The sequence below is a fragment of the Pseudopipra pipra genome, chromosome 14 (genome assembly GCF_036250125.1).
Source record: "Pseudopipra pipra isolate bDixPip1 chromosome 14, bDixPip1.hap1, whole genome shotgun sequence".
Taxonomy (NCBI): Eukaryota; Metazoa; Chordata; class Aves; order Passeriformes; family Pipridae; genus Pseudopipra; species Pseudopipra pipra.
The window spans coordinates 1,229,891-1,251,664 of NC_087562.1; the positions used below are offsets into that span (position 1 = coordinate 1,229,891).

Sequence of the window (21,774 nt, forward strand, 5' to 3'; positions counted from 1 at the left end):
TGCTGCAGTCCCTTTCCTGTCATTTCAGCTTTCCATTAAATAATAAGATTTTGTAAGGTAGGGTTATTGCCTGTTAGAGTCTACCATTTTAAAAGAAATTAGTATGATACTTTTGCCAAAAAAAAAATAGATGGTTTCCTCTCACTGGGAAGTAGTAGCAATTGCTCCACTTCTGAGCAAATGCTCGTGTGAGTGGTGTAATTACTGAGATGGAGCTTGTGCTGATATTTGTGTTAAAATTGACTTCTTTTCTGCCATGGAATATTTTGGGATTAGTGTTTCTTTCCTCTCTGATCTGACCTTCTCCATTCCCCTGTTTCAGTAATCTGCCAGATCCGATCATTCCGTGTAGAGGTGATTGTCATCATTTGTACATTTCTAAAATGTACAAAGATGTTGCAAAAAAACTTACAGATTTCTTTTCCCCATGCAGTTCAGATCCAGTCAATTACTGTGGCTAGTCTGTTGAATTTTATGGTGATTGTTCAGAATTTTGAGTTTGGGTGACAAACGATGAAGCAATTTGGGAATGAGTCTCTCCTCTTTCATACCAAGGAAACAGAGAACATAACAAGCTGCTTTGGATTTCCAGCTCATCTTTGTGTGAAGTATACAACACAATTTCTAAGCATTTGTGCTCCTTTCCATGGACTCTTGTATGGCATGGTCCCAGCTTACCTGACTTAATCAGAGTTTACCTTTAAAAGGTAGAAAAGAAAGGGTGTTACCATATAGCCATTTAATTAACACTATGGCAACAACTATTTATAGACTTTAAATAATTGCAGTGCCAAATTAAGTTGCCCTGTTCCCCTTTTTTAGATTCTAGCAATTGCAAGAGATAATAAACTCCCTCTCTCCAGGGGGGTGAATTAATAGGTGTTCCAGAAGGCCTGGAAGGGGCAGGATTTGATTGCATTCCTTGAATGCAGAACACCCAAGGCTCTCAAATCAGATAGCAAAGACAATCTGTTGAAAGTGTACATGAACTTGCAGGAAAGGCCCTTGCTGATAATGGAGGACCCTAGGGAAAATGCATTTTGGGTAGTGTTCAACTTCAGCAGCTGGAGGATCTTGTTTGGAACAAATATTAATAAAATTTTCTTATAAAAGGAAATCAAGTATTCTTTATCTTTACCTCCAGCATGTCCTTACTTCCAATAAATAAACACAGGAATTAATGTTATTTGGAGAACTCTAGTTCAGTAATAGTACATAAGTAATATGTTACATCATAATTGAGTAAAAGCTAATATTTTTATTTAAAAGTATGCATTGATGTGTGTAATCTTGACTGTACTACTGAAGCTGCTGTGTGTGTTTGCTTAATTAATAGTAAATGGAAAGTGGTTGACCCAAACTCCCCAGTAAATACATCTGCAGCCTGTGATCTTGTGCCCAGTAATGGTGAGAAGGATAATGCTTCACTGGATGTCTCTGGTTTTCAGCCTGGTGTGGTATCAGAGCTGCAATTCCCTGTGGAGACAGAGGGCAAACACCTAAGTTGTGCTCGATGACTGAAGTTAAAGCAGCTGCATTACTGGATGTTCCTCCTGAGTTCTAAGCATTGTGCATTTGCTGCTTTTCATTAGTGAAATGTGTGTTTTGGAATCTTGTCTGCCCTCTTTGGGTGTCTTCTGGAAGGATGTTCTGCAGTAAGGCCTCTCCTAATGGACAGTCTGAGCCTGTGAGATCTCTGGGGATAATTGGAGCCTCTTCTGGTCAGTGTTGGGAGAAAGGGGTAAATGATGTTTGGCCTCTCCATTTCTCATGAACACATAGGTTGTATGACATTAATTAGTCAGCAAAGTAATTTCACAGAAAAATTCTCTGACAAAATAACACCCAAAACCTGCAGTATGATCTTGATGTGCTGAGTGGGTGCTGTTAAGTGCAGTGTCTGGTGATGTGTATCCAGGAACACACTGGTGAGCACACTCAGGTAGAGGGGCATAACCAGAAAAAATGACTTACCCCTTTCAAGCCAATGGAGCAGTGCAGCTGTCACATTGCTGCAGTGACTGTGGGGACAGGCACTTGGTGTCTGGGTGCCCACTAAGCCCTCTCTGTTCCTCTGGGGCTGGACAGAAAGTAAATTCTGCAGTAAACTTGGAATATGGGCTCTTGGGTAGCAGGAGCTCAAGAAGGATTAACACCACATTTTTGTTTACACCACTAATCAGTCTTTAGATGCTTTAGTCTTGGCCACTACTGATCTAGTGCATGTTTGAACTAATGACCTCTATTTGAAAGTCACTTTGTCCTTTTAATAGTTTTCTGAGTCAGCCTCTGTCCATTCCTGAGAGTCTCTTTATCTGTACACTTGAAAAGGTTGTTCTTTTTTTGTGAAAGACTAATCCCCATTTTGTATGGCTATGCACATTGCATTAAATGAAAGCTCCATGTATTCCCCTCGCTTGCCTGCAATGAGTCCTTGCTTTTTTCCTAATCTAACAGTTTGTGCCTCAGTTTCAGTGGGCTTCTCTTACCTGTAGTTGTGGAGCTTTAGTTGGACAAACTGGGAGAAGGTGGTGGCCAGGGTCTCATCCCCTGCAGCCCATTGTTTCCCAATCCTCCACCAAGTTTATGTTCTTGAGTTTGACTTTTCTCCAGGCGTTTACTTTTACTGGAAACATCTGCCTAACCACAGCTAGCTGACTTTAAGACATGTAGCAGTGCCAGTCCTTCATCATCTTGGCTGGGCTCTCAGATTTGATCCCTCCCAGTTCTTTTCCTCCTAGCTCTTCCCGTTCTCTAGCTGTCTCAGTCCTCATCACTGTCTTTGCAAAGAATTACCGGGTAATAACTTGGAAGCAAGGGTGACATAAGTACTTTTCAAAATCAAAAAGATAAAGATACACAGAGGGAGGATCATTGGGAAAGGTGAAAGGCAAAAGAGTACATAAGAAATAATTACTGACTTCAGTCTTCTCCGTTTGAAATCCAGGTGAAACCTCTGTAGCTTTAAGATGTGGTGCATTTTGGAAGGGACTTAAGGTCGGGATAAGCTGTTTATACCTTTGTTGTCCTTTTTAGTCAAACTCAACAGATGGACACTTGCATTTCCTCTGCTGGAAGTTGTATCTGCAGTATTGTCTAATGTAAGATGACAAGGCAAGGAGGTTCAGGCAAAGAAATGAAGTGATAAAACTCCAAATGACTTAATTTGGTACACAAAGGACAGATTTTTGTTTGTCTTCCAATCCTGTCACTCCCGCATGGAAATGTTGCTGGGAGGAGACCTGGTGCTCTTAATACGTACAGCTTCTTAATCATTGTGCTGCTGACGATGATATTAAACAATTAACCAAGCAGACATGGCCAGCACATGCTCTGTGGGAGCCAGGGCTGGAGGAATTTCCTTTCCCAGTTGCTGGCTGTTCTGTGATCCCCTTGAACATTGTGTTTCCAGTCCTCCAGGAAAGGGAGAAGAGAACAAACCATGTGTGACAGATGTTAGTCATGTCACTTAATGCAGGACTGGAAGGCACTTGGATATTACTGTAATGAGCACAGTAGAAAGACCTGAATAGAGTAGACCTGACTTCTAATTAAGCACGCCAAGATGCCAATACTGATTTCAGTTGTACTTTCACTATGAGAAATACAAGGATGGTTCGACAAGGCAGCCATGCACTGCTGTGGTTCGTTTTAACCAGTGTGCTCGTGGGTGTTCGTTTCCCATGCTGGCCAGCAGTTCTAGTGCCACTTTCTTCAGAGCTGGCAGCTGTAATTAAAGGAAAAGCACCAGTTTAGCTTCTCTGCTGAGGAAAACCTAAAATGCTGTCTTCACCCTGCCTTTTCACTGCTGATTTCAGAACTGCCTGGCATCCCATTCCAAGCAGACATCCCTGTGCATCTTGGGATTCAGCACGTCTTCTTAGGCCCATTGCTAGTGTTTGTTGCCTCTTGGCACCTTGTGGTTTAATGAGGGAGCTGTCTGGATTCCTTTGGCAGAGAGCTGAGCAAATTGTTCTTCCTAAATGTTGGGGTGCTGCTGGAGGCCCACGGATTACATCCAACTTACAGGATGGTCCCCATGCCTTTCAGAGGGACACCCTTTGGGGCAGCACTCATGGTCGTAAGGGGTGAATGAGCCTGTCTTCATCTGTGCACTGTTGGTGAGCAGGCTGGGAGCCATAGCTGCTTCTGGATATGTGTGCAGTCACACCCTGGGCTGGAAACATCTGCTGCGTGATGTAAGGTGGGAAAGGATGGTTCTGAATCGGCAGGCAAGTTTCCATGATTGCATGGATTGAATTGCTGTGGAAATTGAGAATATGGGCTTGATTCTGCGTGTGTCACTCTTCTTTCAGTGACACAAGTCCGTGTATAATTGCTGTAATAAAGGGGGCAAGGCAGAGCTTTCTTTTCTCAGACCATTCACAGCTGATAACATAACCCTGAAGCAACAAAGGTAAAAGCACAGCATTGTTTCTGCTTTCATACATGTGGATGTGCATTCCTGTGTGGTGCCTTTTGGCCTGTGTGTGCTGGGGAGTTTGGAGGCACTTTGTGAGCAGCAGGAGCACTGATAATTGCACTCTGGTTAATCATCGCAGAGGGCTCAGGATTGCTCCTGGTTGATGCTTTGCAGCTTCCAACGGAGTTAATAATTCATTGCTGGACTGTGTCAAAGCACACTCTTAAGTCAGGCTCCTCCGTGGAGGAGTCAGACGAGATGAAAGATGGGCTTAGTGTTTGACAGCTATTAACTTGGTGTAGGGCTCCAGGCAGTGGGAGGTTAACTTCCCCATCCCCTGCTTTCCTGTGTTTGGGAACGGGAGGGACGTGGGAATTCTGCTCCCTGTGAAGCTGTGTGAAGAAATGCAGTAGCTAGACAGAAGAATGCCAGAATGAGGGTGTGAATATCAGTGGCCATACGGTTCTGGTTCAATAGGCTGTGGGTCGAGAGGATTTGCTTGCCACTGACAGTTTGGTAAAAGAGCTATTTTACTACAGAGTTGAGTTGCTTTCCAACGTGCAGTGCCAAACCTCCCAGGGAGAGCGTGCTTTTACCACCAAGGGTTGAATTTGGTCGTGTCGGTGCTTACAGTCATCTGCAGGAGGGATTGACGTGCAGGGTTTGTACATAAAAAAAGGGGTTAGCAATCTGAATTAAAAATTAACACATTCTCTGCATAATTACAGACTTACAGCCCGCTAATGCTGTACAAAAGAGGGCTTTCCAGACAGAGCTTAATGGCCCCAAAGCAGAGCCATCACTTCTTTCCCCCCCTCCTTTTAAAGTAGCATTGGCATATTTAAAACACTCCTCAAATTCTGCTGCAAAATAGCTGTTTGGCTTCCAGTTGTGGTTTTTGGTGGTGTGGGTTTTTTTTAAGGTGATTATTCTTTTCAATGCTAAAGATGGAAAGTGGTTTGCATATTCATGGCACATTATAATTTTGAAAATAATCTCCTAGTGGATATTTAACAATGGCTTTGGGTAAATGGACACTTGTTGCGCTTTGTTTAAACGATTACATCTCAATTATCGCTTGATGGTGAGAGCATGGGTAATACCCTTGGTTCTTTGTTAAACAGGCTCTAATTAAAACTGGTTCCTGCACTTGCCTCTTGGATAAATATGGACGGGAGGTAGTTCAGTGACACTCTGTCAAATTGCCGAATTGAGTGCGAGTTCCCCATTCATCCTGACAAATGATACCGCTAATTGGGGTGTGGATGGCAGGAACAGCACTGCCAGTGTTGGTGCTAATCCTCTCTGCTTGGCTGGGCTTCCCCCACCTCTCCCCTGCCTGGGACCATCACTCTTGTAGTTTTACAGGATTTGTGTTTCTCTTTGCCCTGCATCTGCCTGGTCACACAAAGCACTGCTCCTTGATCAGTGCTCTCAGGGCTGTTTCCCACTCACTGTCTTTACATCCTGCCTCTTGTTTGGTGCAAATTTAGTTCCAGAAAGCTGTGTTGAAACTCAGGTCTCCTTTGAGCTCCGTAATTAGCCAGCAATTCTCAGTCTGGCTGTGTTGGTGATTTTTTCTCTGCAAGAGGATGGCTGTCTGTGATGATGGTACAGGTGTTACTGGAGGTGGTCACTTCCCACCTTTAGTTTTTGCTTTGGTTCTGAATGGCTCCTATTCTCTTAATCCATGAAAGTTAGCCCTTTGCCACAAAGCCCAAATTTTATGCTAGGTAGGCCAGTAGCATCAAAATACACTCAACCCACCTGACTTTTTGCTCTTCACTGTTTGTGTGGGAATGTAACTGTATTGATGTGAAAGTGCTAGCCTGGATTTTCTTCCTCTTCTCTTCATCACAATCTGCTTGGCACAAACTCCTGAACTCTCTGGCTCTTCTTTCTGCATCCCTCTGAAGGGGGAGGATGAGTGTGCAGAGCTGAAGGCAGAGGCAGCATGCTGGGTGTGACAGCCCTGTTTCTGGAGAGAGGCCCTGCCTGTCATTAATGCTGGATAATCACCCTGCCAGCCTTGCAGAGAGGGCGGCAGCGAATGCTTTCAGGCACTCTCCAGACCCAGTATGACAGTGCAGTATTTGCTGCTGCTGCTACAGTGCTGGGTTAAGCAGAGAAGAAAAGATTTTTGGGAAGGAGCACTACCTATCACTTATAACTCGCTGCCAGTGATGCCCCTCAGTTTTGCTGGCTAATGGCAGGCATTGAAGCTGTAGGACTTCAAAAAGGAGCTAATACAGGAGCAGAGCTAGCTAGGGATGCTGTTCCTAATCTCCCCCTTAACCCTGTCCAGTGCAAGACTGAAAAGATAGCAGTGATGGCAGACTACTAGCACGTTTCAGGGGTTGGGGTTTTGGGGTTTTTTTAAGGTAGGGGTGTTTGCATCTCTTGATTTTTGCTGTCATGGTAGAAGGAATCTCATTCACTCCAGAGATGCAGCTGTACCTGACAAGGTAGGAGATCCTTGTGGACACGCAGAGATGGAGTGAGGGAATGATCCTGACACAGAGAAGGATATTCTTATTCCAACAGCTTCTGCATTCTCTTTGCTTCATCATTCTCTTAGAGATATGATGCTTTCTACTGTAAAGGAAGACTTCTATGGTTTTCCTGAGCTGTGGCCCAGCAACCCTGAACAGTAGTTTTCCCCCTTCTCCTCCCAGAGTCACATCAGAGTGCAGAAGTGATTGATGCGTGAGCTGACTGAACGCTCCACTAAATTGATTGCCAGTGAAGAACAGATAGCAGTTCCGACATCTTAGCTGGGTTACCACTCGGGGCTGTTTACACTAACAGCCATTTGGGGTGAGGAGTTTCTGCTCATATCCCTCAAAGCTGTTGCTTTAAGAAATCCGTAGGTAAGGGGAGGCAGTGCTGTGCTGAGCCACACTGGGAAGGCTTTCCCTGGCAATGCAATATGTAAAACAAAGTATATATATCTAATTGTGCTGGTCCATAATGCGTAGTTCTGCAGTTGAGAGTAGCTTCTGCAGTAACATTACATGGCCAGAAAATAATAGAGAATGTCTGTTGATAAAAGCATCATCTATAAAGTTGTGGCTAGCAGCTCCAGATGGATGGTTGTGCTCCTGAAATCCCTGGCGAGGCTGCAGCCCGTCCTAAAGAGCCGACTGTCTCTCCAGGTACCTTTACCTGTTTCAGGGTTTGGCTAGAAAGCAAAAGCTCTGTGTGTCCTCTGTGCTCCTGGCTCTGCACCACTAGTGGGTTATGCAAAGTAGAGGTAAGCAGGGGGAGAAGGCATCCAAAAGCAGAGCAGTGTGTGTGAGGTGAGCGGCAGGTGACCGAGGTGAGCGCGGCAGCAGGGACGGTGCCAGGCGTGGATGCTCGGAAATGCAGGAGGAATGCCAGAGTTAAATTATCCCTGCAAATGCATTACCCTTCCTCTCCCAGAAGGGGCTTGGCCTGCACTGTAGGGTGTAGCTGGTCTCGATCAGTGGTTTTCCCTGCAATGCAACTGACTGCAGTTTGCCACTAAGAACATGGCATTTGGACCTGTCTTATCCACTCCTGAGGTGCCTGGTAGGAGGATTCAGATATTCGGTACCGTGTTCATGTGGTCACAAGCAGGGAGGGTTTGCTCCTTGCAGTGGTTTGAGGAAAACCATCCCTAGGATCAAGTTTGCTAGTTTCAAAGCCAAAATACATTTTATTTAAGAAATAGCTCTGCCACTTGTGAAACTTTGACTTGTGCAAGGTGTACAGTGATGCCTTTGAAGTAGGTGAGACTGAGCCACAGAGCACCTTCTACAGACTTAACCCTGTTAATGGAAATTGCTCCCAAACTGAGTACAATGTTAATTCAAAGACTCATTTTTTTTCTCTATATAAAGTACCCTGCACCATATTTACTGATACTTCATGTCCAAGAGATACCCCTGCAGTGTTGTTTTAATTAAAACAGAAATGGAAATAATAAATTGGTGATATTGGTGGTGATTCTGCAGATACCTCAGTGTTCAAGCACAGTAAAACACTCTCCTGATAGCTTTTTGTCCTTCATTAAATTATACATAGACATCCCAAGTCTGGATTTTTTTGTGTGTCTGTGTTTGCAAATATGAGACGTGCATTTTGTGAGCAGAGTTACTGAACTGTGAAATGCAGTACTGTTGCAGCAGGGCTGTTGTTCTGGAATTTAAGAAGAACTGAATTTGGGAGTGTCACCAGCAGTTTGCAGATGGGAGCTGGGTTGGCTCCATGGGTTAAATGTGCACTTGGGACTTGTGGCAGTAACTTCCCAATAGTGTTAGACACACGTTTTGTGGAATGCTTCTCCGTGGTTTTACACTCTGCATATTAGAAAATGCATTCCTTATTCCTTTGGTGCTTCTAATTTTTTTTCTTTAAGATGGGGGTGGTCTGTTTCTCGATTTTTCCGTGGCTTTCTGCACTGTAATGATGGCACCATCACCTGACTGCTGGAATACACTGGCCTGACTTTAATCATCGGGTGACTGGCTCTTAGCATGGTTTCATCTCTGCTGTTTTACATCTCCTCTTGTAATTGCACGATTGCTTGCAGCATTGTTTTTCTATTGGTGACACTGAAAGGCACAGGCTAGTATTTATGTAACCTTATACTTTTTTGTTTGATGTTTGAAGTGTAGGTGAAGAAGTGGTATTTTACAAATCCTCGTTATTTGAATGTGAGCAGCATATTTTCACCCCTCATGTGCAGTCATTTTATTTTCACCCCTCTTGTGCAATATTTGTAAGACAAGGTTATGTATACACACATTCTTAAGTATGGCATGGAGGAAGTAGGTTGAGCCTGTATGAATAACAGGGCTGCATTTCTGTAGTGCTGACAGTTTCATTGATGGATATAGGCTTACAGTTAAATAACCTGTTCAAAGCTACAAGAAAGAGTGATGTTTAATGTAAATAGGATCTCAGTCTTTTAACTGCTAAACAGCCAAACCCAGCAAAACAATAGAGAATCAAAGCTCCCCTTTAAAGAACATCAACACCAATTAATATGCAGTAAAATTATATGCCTGTACAAGTTGTACCAACAGCTCTGCAGGTCTAAAATGGCAGGAGCTTTCTGTTGCTGTATAAAAATCAAACTACCATTTATTTCAGCCTCATGGTATGTGCAAATTCATGCAGCTCAGTTAAGGGAATAGCTTCACAACTGGTGTTACAATCTGTGGCTGGAGTGCTGCATCACAATGCAGCAAATGCATTTTCCACATTAACCAAACATGACAGCTGAAACGATTATTAACCATGCAATATGTCGGAAGTCATCAAAAATTCACATCAGAGTAATTGCAGTGGCTCGGGGAAAAAAAATAGTAGCATCTCTCTCCTCTTGCCTTCCTGCCGCCTCACCCCCTCCTAATTCCTACATGGTACAGTCCGTTAACAATAAAATATCCTTCTGTAACCTATAAACTGTTACTCCCATCAGTTACTGGTTTCAGACTGATGCTTTCCCTAGAATTTGAATAAAGCACCACTGGAAAAAAATATATAGATGCTTTGCAGGCAGTGGTGTTCAGCCGTGGAAAGCAGCTGCTTTCTTATTGTCTTGCTGGACTCTTGACTGTCTCAGCCATTTCAGGACTTGCAGGTTTGATTTTTTTTTTTTTTTTTTTTTTTTTTTAAGATGAGAAAACTTGAACATTAATAGAGATACAGCTGTGTAAGCCTTAATACCAGGCAGCTGAAGTGTGGCAGTTACAGCCAGCATTAACAGGTTTGTAACTCCTCAGTACTGAGATCTACAGGTAGGAATGTCTGTCTTTTAAAATATATAAAATGAAGGTAAAAAGCTTGCTTTGATAAGAGAGAGTTTTCCTTCAGGTGTCTTCTATGGCGGTTTTTCTTTGTGCTGTTGCTGCAGGTTGTTTAAATTTGTAGGTGAGTAATAAAAGAGAACAGGTGGGTAGTTTTGGAGAAATGGTCCTTTGCTCTCAGAAAAGAAACCTGGAGGTCTGTGCCTTTACCTTCCAACGTTCTTTGCTCGAGCAGCTGTTGGGTGGGGCAGTCCAGCGTCTGCTTTGGGTTTCATTTGTGTTGCCTTTTTAAAGACCCTCTTGACATTGCTGACTTTGCTTTTCATTTAAGCAGAAATACAGTAGCATAACTTTCTGAATGCCTTTATGCCTGTTTTTTCTTCCCTAGGCTATGAAAAGTCTATGGAAGTATTTTAAACAAAAAATAAAGATGCTACTTGATTATATGGGGTTTTTTACCTCTTGATTTTCATTGTCTTGCAAAGATACTGGTCCACTCTGTTTCCCCTGTTCTTACAGATGCAGTTATGATTTATTTAGAAGACACACTAAACTTTCTTTAATTTTATTTTGAAGTAAGGATTTCAAATATGGGATGAAAATAGGAAAATGTTTTTACTCTTACAAAGTAAATGAAGACAGAGATTTGCTTTTTTTGTTAGTTTCTTGACTGAGGTGGTGAAGTATATTTGCTTAGTCAACTGGAGTTTGCAGCCTAGATCCCACCTCTCTTTGAAGTGAATAGGATACATTATGAAAGGGGTTAAGCCAGTAAAATCATAGTCAAGGGAAGCAGTCGGGGAATTAACATTTATCTAAATGTGGTGGCCGTGACTAGCTGGGTGGGTGGCAGCTGATTCAATACTCTCAGATCTGAGGACTCAGAGGCTGCATGCAAACTGGCAGTTCTGCCTGCCTTTGGTATTGGGACAAAAGTAGAGAGGGTGAGCTGCTTTTTCTCCTTTCCTTTCAATTCTATTTTTCTGCATGGCAAAAAGCAGTTCAATAAACCGTGCTGTGCCGGGATGGCACCGGGGTTCTTGCAGCAGAGGGTGATTTGCCTCCTCTGGGGCTCCCTCCCCAGGTATTAAGGTGCCCGATTGCCATGTTCTGCACTTCCTATTGTCAACTGAGAAATGCTCAGAAGGGGAGACACAGAACAGGGGCATAGCACGGCCAAAAAGTTGTCTCTCTTCAACCAGATTACCTGTGCAAAGGGAGGGGGTCTTGCCACAAAAGCAGCTCAGCAAGAAATCACGTAAAGGACAATGAAATGTGTGGTTTGCATGTGTAAAAAGATGGAGGAAGCCACCCCATCCCCACTGACCCTGTGTGGGAGACAGCTCGGTTATCCTTGCAGTTGGTACAGTGTGGCAAATTATTTTCCTTTGTCTGAAGTGGGTGGGAGACAGAGTTCAACTAAGCTCCATAAATTAATGTATGGGAAAATGACTGAGGCACCGCAATGAATAATTAGCTGTAGGTCTCTTATGGCAGGGTTTGCCCTGATATCTGTTGGCAGCATCTGGACTTGACATTTCATTTACATTGAAGTCCGAAGGCTGGTGTGCCTTGTTAATGCAAAGCACAAATAAAGGCATGCACTGCTAGACAGTTCCTTAGCCAGGGTGGAGTAGAGCCGGGGGAGAAAAATGGAAACCCATTGTCTCTGGTGTATCCTCAGCACACCGGTCTCATGCCCCAAGTCTGGAAAGTTTAAACCTTAGGTTTATTGCACAATAAGAGAGAAATAAGCTGAGAAAGGGGTAAAGTATTTATGATAACATATAATTTATTGCAGCTGAGAATTTTAATACATGCCTTTCTCTCTGAGCTTTATAATGTCTAACATTTTTAAGTATACATTCTGTAATTATTACAGGCATATTCCAGACTTCTGTTTCTTAGTTTAATGATCTGTAATTAATAATTCATAGGTAATTTAAATAATTAACTTTGTGAAATGTATCAGTAATGGAGAAAGGAAACACCATTTCTAAAGACCACGGCATGTTTAAATTGAGGATTTAAAGAAATCATGACATGTATGAACTCCAAATTGCTTGCTTTCACTGTCAGTAAAATATTTATCTTTATTCCAAGGGACACGCTGCCATGTTGAAAATAGCTGTTAGGTGAACAAAGTGTAGCTATGATTTATTTACAAATACTGGAAAAGAATGGGCTAGCTAATGTGGGCTTATTTTTTTAACCCCGGGTGGATGATTTTGCCAAATCATCTCATGTTATTTAGGAGGTCTGAACTTGGAATTTGCACATTTTCTTGACGTGCCAGTGTGTATTTAAAAAAAAAAAAAATTCTTTACATTACAATGCATGTAATCTTGGCCCTTTCTTTGTATCATTAGTCGCCATCAGCGAAATAAAGTAAATTTAACTTGGGAAAGGTTTTCTTTCCCTGTGTGGTTTTTTTCCAAGGAGACTTCAAAATGCAACAGAAATGTTACGGGGAAACCCCTTTGTGGAGGTGCAGCGCTGGGGAGAGCCACCTGTGCCGGGTTTAGGATTTGCATCCTGGTGTGACTGGGTGTCGCAGTCCCGGTGCTGACAGGGGTTTGATGTCTCTGAACCAGGCGTTGTCCCTCGGAGGCAGCGAGTGTTCTCTGCGTGCCTCGCTCTGGCTGAGGCGCAGATGGAGGCTGGAAGATGTCGCTTGGCTTTTCTTTTCACCGAAGCAGAAGGATAACTGTGCTCCTGAGGAACGTTCAGGAAGGCAGTACACAGGCTTTCAGCTCTGGGATGGGGGCACGGCAGCCGAAATCCTTCTGCTTGAGTCAGCCTGAGAACAGGGAGAGTGTCAGGCTCAGCGCTGCCAGGCTCAGCACTGCCAGGCTCGCTGCCTGCATCCAGAGGAGGTAAAGAAAACCAATTTTTTTTGTTAGTATTTTTTTACATACAGTTTCAGAATAACTCAAAGACATTTAACTGTTTCTGCGCATCTGAAATTGTGAAGGAAGAGATGTGCAACTGTCACTCATGTTTTGGTTCCCAAACAATCCTTAGAGCATCCCTGTTTCCCACAAGCAGCAAGGTTACGTGCTCCCAGTCAGACAGGCAGAGGGATAAAGCACTTACCAGGGGTGGGGGAGACCAAAGGACTGCACTAAAATTCTCAGAAGTGGTTTAGAGGAGGGGCTGGGTGTTAATGAGTCGCAGGTTTGTTTAATAATTTGCCCCTCTTGCTGGTGATCCATCAGAAATTTGTAATTTTGGGATGGGAAATACTTCGTGGACTGATAGAGGTGGCAGTTTGGCTTTCGAATACGATCCTGAGAAATGAATTTTCTGCTGCCAGGTTGTTTGGGTTATTGTGGCTGCCTATATGTCGATGCTAATGTACAATTAGTCCAGCAGCAGACACTGCAAGCTTGTCAGTGCCTCCTTTATGCCTTTTGCTTTTCTTTTCAAACTACTCCCTTATTAGCTAGTGTTTTCTGTGGGGTTCGGGGGGAAGACTATCCTCCTGTAACAGGGCTGGACACTCGTCTTTCCTCAGTTTTATCAGTTTGTCGTGTGGTGCTGGTGGATTTCCAGGGGCTGGTCTCTCAGCTCACACCATCTCAGGAGACTCCTGGCCAGCTCTGGCTGCAGTGGGATTGAGGTGTGGTCTGCAATGGCAACTCTGCCCCGGCCCTGCCCTGCCAGGCGAGGACGTGACACAGGCACAGATGCAACGTGCAGGTTTTGTTTGTCACTGTGGTTTTTGAGCGTGGTTCCCTCTCAGAAGGGGAGAGCGCGCAGCCACTTCTCGAGGAGCTGTGGAGGAACCACGGTGCTAAAATGGCAGCGAAAGGAGCAAGAAAATGGCGTCATCAGTGAAATTAGTTTGGATGGCTTGATTTGAGGGCGTCCTGCCTGATGCGAGGATGTTTTCAGCAAGAGGTATTACATTACAGCCTCGGTTATGACTGTACGATGAAGATAAAGATACTGAGTCATTTAACTCTGTGGGGTTTTTTCACAGTATTTCCTTAAAAAGCACGATACCAGAGAGGCGGATATAAGAGCTTCTTTCAGTAGATGATCAGAAATTATCTTTGTTTACATGCCATAAATATTTTTAATGTAGGGTTGCATCGTGGATCTCAAACCCATTGGAATTACCTCATAACTTCATTTGCTTTAAATAAATTCAGAAAAAGAGGCAAAGCCCTGAGTTTTGCTTTGATTGTGGATCTCCTGATGTGTTTGTGATTTCTGTAGGGTTGTATTTTTTAATCACGATGCTGTTGAGAGGATGTGTATAGCTCAGAGACTGTAGCCGCTCGTCAGAGCACTGAGCAAAGCTCCACGCTAAGGGCATCCCCCTGCATTTAAAAAATGTTGAGGCAAACAGGTAGCCACGTATTTGGAACTGTGATGAATGAGCTCTGATCTCAGACTGTGTGGTCCGTTCGCTCTGTGCTGATGGTGAAATGCTGGTGCCAAAGGAGATGGGCTTCCTGTGGGTCCTGCTGGCCCGATGTGTGTGGAGAGCTTCCCTCACTTGAGAAGGTGCATTCCAAATGAGGTAGCACTGGGTTCAGTTGTCTTTGTGACACTTCATTGAGACAAACCCAGACTCTGTCTGAGATGCTTTCAGGTGGGATGTACCAGTGTCAGCCCGCTGGACGAGCTCCTTTTGGTAGCTCTTGAGGAACGTTTCCTACTGCCATAGTTGGCAGGCAAGAGTCTGTCCACCTTCTCTTTCTGGTTCAGATATATTTTTTCATTGTTCTTCCTTCTGTTCTTTGCATGACCTCTAAGCAGGTTAGGGCTGTTCAAGACTTTGTATTTTGCGCATATCTCCATAGTGCTTTTTAGCTTGGTAGGACCTGGGATTCTTGTTGAACCGCTCCCAGTTGTATTGTAGAGAGAAAGAAAATGAGAACATGCCTGGGGAGAAAGAGAGGATCACTAGAGAAGCTGCGCTGTTGCTTACACTACTTTTGTGTTGAATTAACAATTGCTGTCAAAAATGATCTGTGCAGTGGAGGCTGATAGTTGTATGTGAAAGAGAATCTCATTCTGAGCAACTTTGCTGTAAAATTTTAGATTAAAAAAGGTATTATCTTAGTTTTATGCCATTTAAGTGTTTGTGCCTCTGAAAAAAGCCTACTAAACCCTCTTCTAACAGCATTCCCATGCACTGTGCAGCCTGACATGACATGGCAACGATTTGTAGAGCCTGAGAATGAGAGACTGGTCTGTGTAATTGAAGTTATTTTCATTTCACTCTGATGGAGGGGAAAGACACAACAAATAGTATGGATAATTACTAATATTTTAATAATTAGGTACACTGTGTAAGCAATATATAAATTATACATATTGTGATGGTTGATATACTGTGGTGTTTTTCAGAACAGCGTCCTACTTCACTCATTTTAATCATTCCGCTCGGATTTTTTAGATCTTGCCAATCTGACATATTTTGTAAAATCTTAAAATACATAGGAACACTGCAGTGAATTTCCATGTTATGTTAGGAGTTAAGCTACTTGTAAGTACAATTTTAAGTGAAATATTCAAATCTCATAGTGCATGACAACCTGAACTTGCTGAGCATCCTATGTTGAATTAGAAGAAACTAGAGCTGAGCGGAGTCGTGTTTCGTGCCCACAGCAATGATCTCCATTTATATGCACAACAAGCAGTGCCACATAGGAGAGAGTTCCATTTTTGGGGCTGCTGAGGCACAATATTCCAACAGGAAATCCAAGCAGTGGTATTTTTCTAGACCTTTCCAGTGTGACAAAGCTGTGCTCCCCGTGTGTTTCATGGTAAGTGCTTCTGTTCACTACAGACACCTTGCGCTCTCCTGGATGGCCTCGTGCTGCAGATGTGTCTGGGAGGACTGCGGTTGGGTGTGGGAGGTGGTGGTGCCTCTCAGTGCTGGGGATGGTTTGATATTAACTGATGGTTTGGGATTAGCCTTCTGCACTTGATGGATGCTGTCCTGGCTGACGAGGGAGCCGAGAGGTATTTGTATTTCTTCCCTCCGAGCCTGTATGTCTAAGGAACGCACTTCCAGTGTTCACTTGCCAGATCCAAACAGGCCCAGCAAGAGTCAAAGAGCGTGCACCATCTGCCCCTGCTTCTGTTAGAGCTGAGCTGTGATTTCCCGAGGAGTGCTTCTTTCGGCAGTTTGAGTTTTTCCTGTCACGGCTAGAAGGAATAATGATATTTATCCAACACAGTAAAATCCAATGTTCCTGGATACGGTCTGAAGATTACTGTGAAAACTGCATGAGTCTCACAGATCAAACAGTCTAAAACAGTAAAATAATACGAAAAAATGTACTAGATTTTTGAATTGCCGGCGCTAGCCTGTGGCAGAGACCACTTTGTAAATATTTGCCTAAAGCTCACTCTGCGACACGGATTAAAGGCTGTGTTCAAACCTGGGCACTACATCAACAGCATGCTGCTGGTGGGGCAGGGAAGCCCCGTTCCCACCCCAGGAGTTGTCTCTGGCAAAGGGTGCTGCTGTGCATCTTCCGCAGCGCACGGAGCCCGTGGAAGAGGCTCGTGGGCAAACGGAGGTGCCCCTTTCTGTTCTGCACCACGTGTGCTGCCCACCGGGCTGCACCACGGAATGCATCCATTCCTGCTGCTGCTGGGGCCAGGGCCAGGTTGCTGGTTCTCCAGCAGGAAAGGAGACAGCATTGCAGCTCTGCAAAATTTGATTTTGCTAGAGCAGAAAGCCACTTAAAAAACCCCTGAAGTAACCTTTAAAATTGTTGCTAGTCATGCAATGGAGCAGAGAGGAGGTCGTGCTTTATATATTTTAATGACTTGCTGCCAATCAAGTGCTATCTGCTTGCAGGGTGGGGAAGAACTCTCCTAACTTGGCTCTCAAACCAGTTGAACACGAGTGTTGGCTACAAGCGTGGAGCACAGTCATGGTGCTTGGGGGAATGTGGTTCAAGGGAGGTAGCAGGGCAGCATATCTGCCCCAAGCCCAGTGTTTGGCTGTATTAGCAGGATTTTTTGTTCACCTGCATGTTTTTACTTCTTCAGCTCCAACATGGATGTCGCTTTGAAAGTCTCTGATGCAACAACTGGCTCTTGGGTCTTAGCGAACTGCAAACCCTTCTGCTTTTTTCCCTGCTTCTTCTCCTGTTCAGTCAACAGTGAATTAAAAATGCTTCAGGATTTCCCACTCTAAACGTGATGGTAAGGAAGCTGAGAAATGCATGTTGTAGTTTGACAAGTGCAGCTGTCTTAGGCTGGGGAAATTTTGTATTGCTAAATCCTTAAACTGAACAATGTGCACAGCTACGGGATGAGCCTCGTCAGAGCGTTCTTTCCAACTCACCTCTGTGTCTATGTACAGTCATTCCACCCTTGTCTCTCAGGCAGCTTGAAGTGATGCTGACTGAACCTGACTGAACCCTTCCTTGGGGTCTCTTCTTCTCTGGGGATTTCTGCACTCGGGCCCTCAGTCTGCTTTGGCCCCGTAGCAGTTTTGCCATCTGAAGTTCTCCAAGGAGAAAGCCAATTTCACAAATGTCCTTGGCTGGTTGTGCTTGGTAGCTGATCTTTGGGCAGCTGCCTTGATGCTTTGGAGGACACAGCATTGCACTGGCCAAGGTCTGTAGGGAAGCTGCTTATCTGCGTGGCTTTAGCAAAAACTGATGCTTTCTGCAAAACAAATCCTGAGGAGACCTGTGGAAGCTTCCAAGAGGCACCGGTGTCATGTATGCAAAGGAAGAGTGAATGGAGAAAAACACTACCCGTGCCACCCTGGCATGTCCCCATCCTCAGGAATGCAACAGTTGGCCACCCCATGGCTTATGGGCCCTTTGGCCAATCTATTGAAAGCCAGCCAGCAAGCACTGATGCTTGTGTCAGCACAAACAATAATTTGTATTAAAAAAGCAATAATACCTAGTGAGGTCTATTATTGTGGCAGTGGGTTCCAGGTAACTTTGCTTCATTTTCTGGTTCCAGGAGGGCTGTGCCAGGGTGCACCACCTCAGGACATGTCCACATTTGCAGTAGAATTATATTTAACAATTTTTTTCTTAAAATTGCTAGCAGAGATAATAAATTCAGGTGCTTCACCTGGAGCTACTGTGCCCAAACCTCCACTGAAGGGTGATTTTTGTTAACCATCCCTGCTGGATTCACTGGATCTACAGGAAATCCAGCACTTGGAAATATTTTAATTGAAGAGCAATTGACTTGAAATGGTCCCAGATTGCTCATTTCATTTTCTTCTTTCTTTCTCTGCCAGTGAAAAAGTAACCATTGCTGTCAACGTCCAAGGCCTCAGTATACTATTTGGCAACATTCGCCTTCTCTTGACAGCTTGAATACCAAGATCAAGTATTAAAAGTATGGCCTGGCTGATGAAAGTAATTAAGAGACTTCTCTCAGCCAGGAGAGTTTACTAACCTCATTTACTATGGTAAATGGAGGAGACTTTCAGTCTCCTGTCAAAAAGGGACCCTTTTTGTGTGGGTGCCCTTTCATACAGATAATGAATTACTGGAACACTTTACTTGCTGGAATTCAGGCTGGAGCAAGGCAGGTGTCGGTTCCTGTCAGATCAATCTGTGTCAGTGGTTGTCTGAGAGGAGAAATAAGAGTGCAGCAAGGAGGGAGATGAGAACAGGGAGGTGGCACAGGCTCCAGGGGGGTATGCAGACATCTGCCCTTCCACTGCTGGGGCCTCTTCTACAAACCATCCTTGAGCAAGGCAGAGTGGGGCTGGATTTCAGCAGAAATGGGAGCATGGGAGAAGATCAGCCTGGAATTCAAGGTGTAAGAGATCCAAGAGGATCTGCAACGTGCTTGGGAAAGATGCTGTGAGTCAGTAGACATGTAAGAGTAGGCAGGACTAACTGAAAACGGGAACCTGAAGGTGGGAGAGTGAGTGTATTTCTATGCCTGTGTCCCTGTTTTGCAAACACCATCGCGTCGGATATTGTACAAATGGTGTGTGGGAAACATTCGGCAGCGAGTTTTGCGGAGAATTGGTGATGGAGAAGACTTGTGCTGCTTCCCTTCTGAACTAAACACAGGAAGAATGCGTGGGAGTCCCACAGTAACAGAGGAAAATCAAAAGCCACTCAGTAAAGGAGGGCACAGTGATGTGACATTAGGGCTCTGTGAGCTTTGTGAGTAAACCTTCATTTTAATTTTCAAGCAAAATCCAGGCTACGTTGGGAACCCTGTGAGGGCAGAGCTTGTGCACGGGGAGCTGCAAGGTGAGGTTTTTGCCTCTTGAGGCTTCAGCGATGCTCGTGGTGGCTGTTCCTGTCTTTGTCATCTGCCGCTGCAAAATAGCCTTTTGTCTTGTGACAATAATCTCTGTTCTCTTCTTGCTGGATGCCCAATGTGTCTCATTACTCTCTGTGCAGGCAGGAGCATCTCCCCTGAGAGGGCAGCTCCTGCTGTGTGCTCCCCGTGCTGAGCTGCACCGCCCTACCCTTGGTACAGCCTGCGAGCGTTCGTGGCAGAGTCAAACCTCGCCTCTGGGACTGTGGAAAGCTTTTAGGGCAGATGGAACTGGTGAGCACAACCTGCACCGCTCCCAGCCCAGACTTCTTAAGAGATATGTGAACCCTTAAAGTTGTGGCCTGGGGTTTTTGAGGACCAAAACTCTCTAACGTAAAGCACATCTCTTCTGTCTTTCTGCCCATCCGTGTTCCAGAGCTCTGCTTTTTCATACAGCAGAGGTACACTTGTGTGCATTTATGCATGTCCATGAAATCTCCACGTCCAGTGACCAAAGTGTAGAGCACCACTAGGTGGCAATGCAATAAACCCGGGGAATCCAGCAGCCAGACCCCCCTCACTTTCTTAACGAGTGAAATTCTGGCCACCGAAGCCTGGAGTGACACCCCCAGGAGCTCTTGTTTGGCCTAACTAAGCAGAAGCAGTCTCGTGAGCAGTAACAGGAGTTACTGAAACTCCCTCTTCTGAGGTTTAACAATTAGCCTGTAATTAACTGAAGCAGCAATTGTCATGCTACAGTCATAATGTTTAGCACAAGACACAGGGCAACCTTTTTAAAATGTGCCTCTCCTCAGTGAGGCATTACAGATATTATTTGGAATGTGTGAGGATTTTCTTTTGCTAAAAGAGTAGTTTTTGAGATTGAAAAAGACAATTATCATCCTCTAATTGGCATTCAGTGTAATGTAATCCCTTAAATGGACCCAGTGAACTCTCTGGGAGCTGGGTGGTTTCATTAAAATACTCAGCCTGGATTTACTGACATCAAGGGAAGTTCAAGCACGTCTTAAATTACTCTGTTGATTGTTATCTTTGCTGTGTACATTTCTGGGCAGGTACCTGCTCAGCTCAGGGCACACATCCCTCCAAGGACAGAGGGGAAACCAAGGGCAATAAAGGTAGGACTCATCTCTTGGGGCTTTCAGGAGCCCAGTGCTCACAGAATGAGCAGGGAGCCAGGCATCCAGGACCTCTGCAAGCTCCCACTGCCCATTGCATCCAGATAGCCACAGGTCTGGGTGTTGGAGATGGGGCTGGGTTTGCCTGTACAATTAACAATGTTTTTAGCATACAGCTAGCATGCTGTCCTCTGCAGCATCATGTCCCTACCATCAGAAACGTAGCTGTCTCTTCTGCTTCTATGTTGGTGTGTGCTTTGAAGGTCTAGAAGCACTGCTTGTTATAATTCCATAATTCCAGATAACTTTTCCTCACTTCAGGTTGGAGGTGGGGAAATGAAGGAAAAAAACCCCAAAAACCCAAAAAAAGCCCAACAAACTTGTTGCCCTCCCAAAGTCCTTCCACCCATGCAGACATGGACAAGCCTTACAAAGCATGTCCCCATCCCTCCCCTCCTCTCCTGCACAGAGCCAAGGTTGGGGCTTGGCCCAGTTATGTGACTGCAGCAACCCTTGTCTCAGTGACAGCTGCTGGAATAGCTGGTCCCCAGACGTGTGCAAGGATCTGGATTTAGATTCCCCTTTTCAGAGTGTGACTGTGATTTCTCTGTGGGCATTGCCTAAAAATAAAGCAGGGCATGGTGGCTGGTGAAAGGTAGAGCAGGCTGGGTGGGAGTGACCGCTCCCTTCCGTGTGCAATCCAGGGGCTGTGCCTGGGGAAGCGCTGGCACGGCTGTCTCGGAGCCTGGCAGTTTGTTCTCCCCCTGATGTACAGAAAGGGGTCGTGTTCCTATTTCTGGCTGAAGGGGGTCACAGCCTGTCCCATGTATGTCTGTCAAATGCTCGTTCTACATTTTTCAGAAGGAAAGGAAGCAATGCCCTCTGTTCCCTGTGCTGGTGCTGGGCAGCAGGAGGGCAGGCAGAACACTGAGGGGGCAGTTTTCTGCCAGACTTCTTCAGTTTGGGGGGATTTCAAATGCTCCTCACTCCCAGATCAGTAGTCTGTGATACCTGTGGTTGTATGTATTTGTGCTGCAGGCTGTTTCTAAGACCTACCATAGGTATATTTTTCCAGTGGCCCAAATCTCCCTGTGACAGCACAGGGATTCTTTGCAGGAAGATGGGGAGAATGGAAGGCACAAAAACCTCCTGATTCCTGACAAATTCAGTTGGTCACTGCTGCAATTGTGTATTCTCTTTATGAAAG

General features: G+C 44.7%; 1 protein-coding gene across 3 annotated transcripts in view; it reads left to right on the top strand.

The window, feature by feature from the left end:
- NUP93 (nucleoporin 93) overlaps positions 1-21,774 on the top strand; it is a 75,968-nt gene that overhangs the window by 23,427 nt on the left and 30,767 nt on the right. The window contains exons 1-2 of one of the 3 annotated variants that reach the window (XM_064670662.1): positions 9,907-10,034; positions 12,795-13,076. The exons of 1 other annotated variant lie outside the window; for it this stretch is intronic. The gene's annotated coding sequence lies outside the window, so the exon portion shown is untranslated. Of the gene's footprint in view, positions 1-9,906; positions 10,035-12,794; positions 13,077-21,774 lie in introns of those variants that run through there. One more of the 3 variants, XM_064670663.1, reaches the window with a different exon arrangement.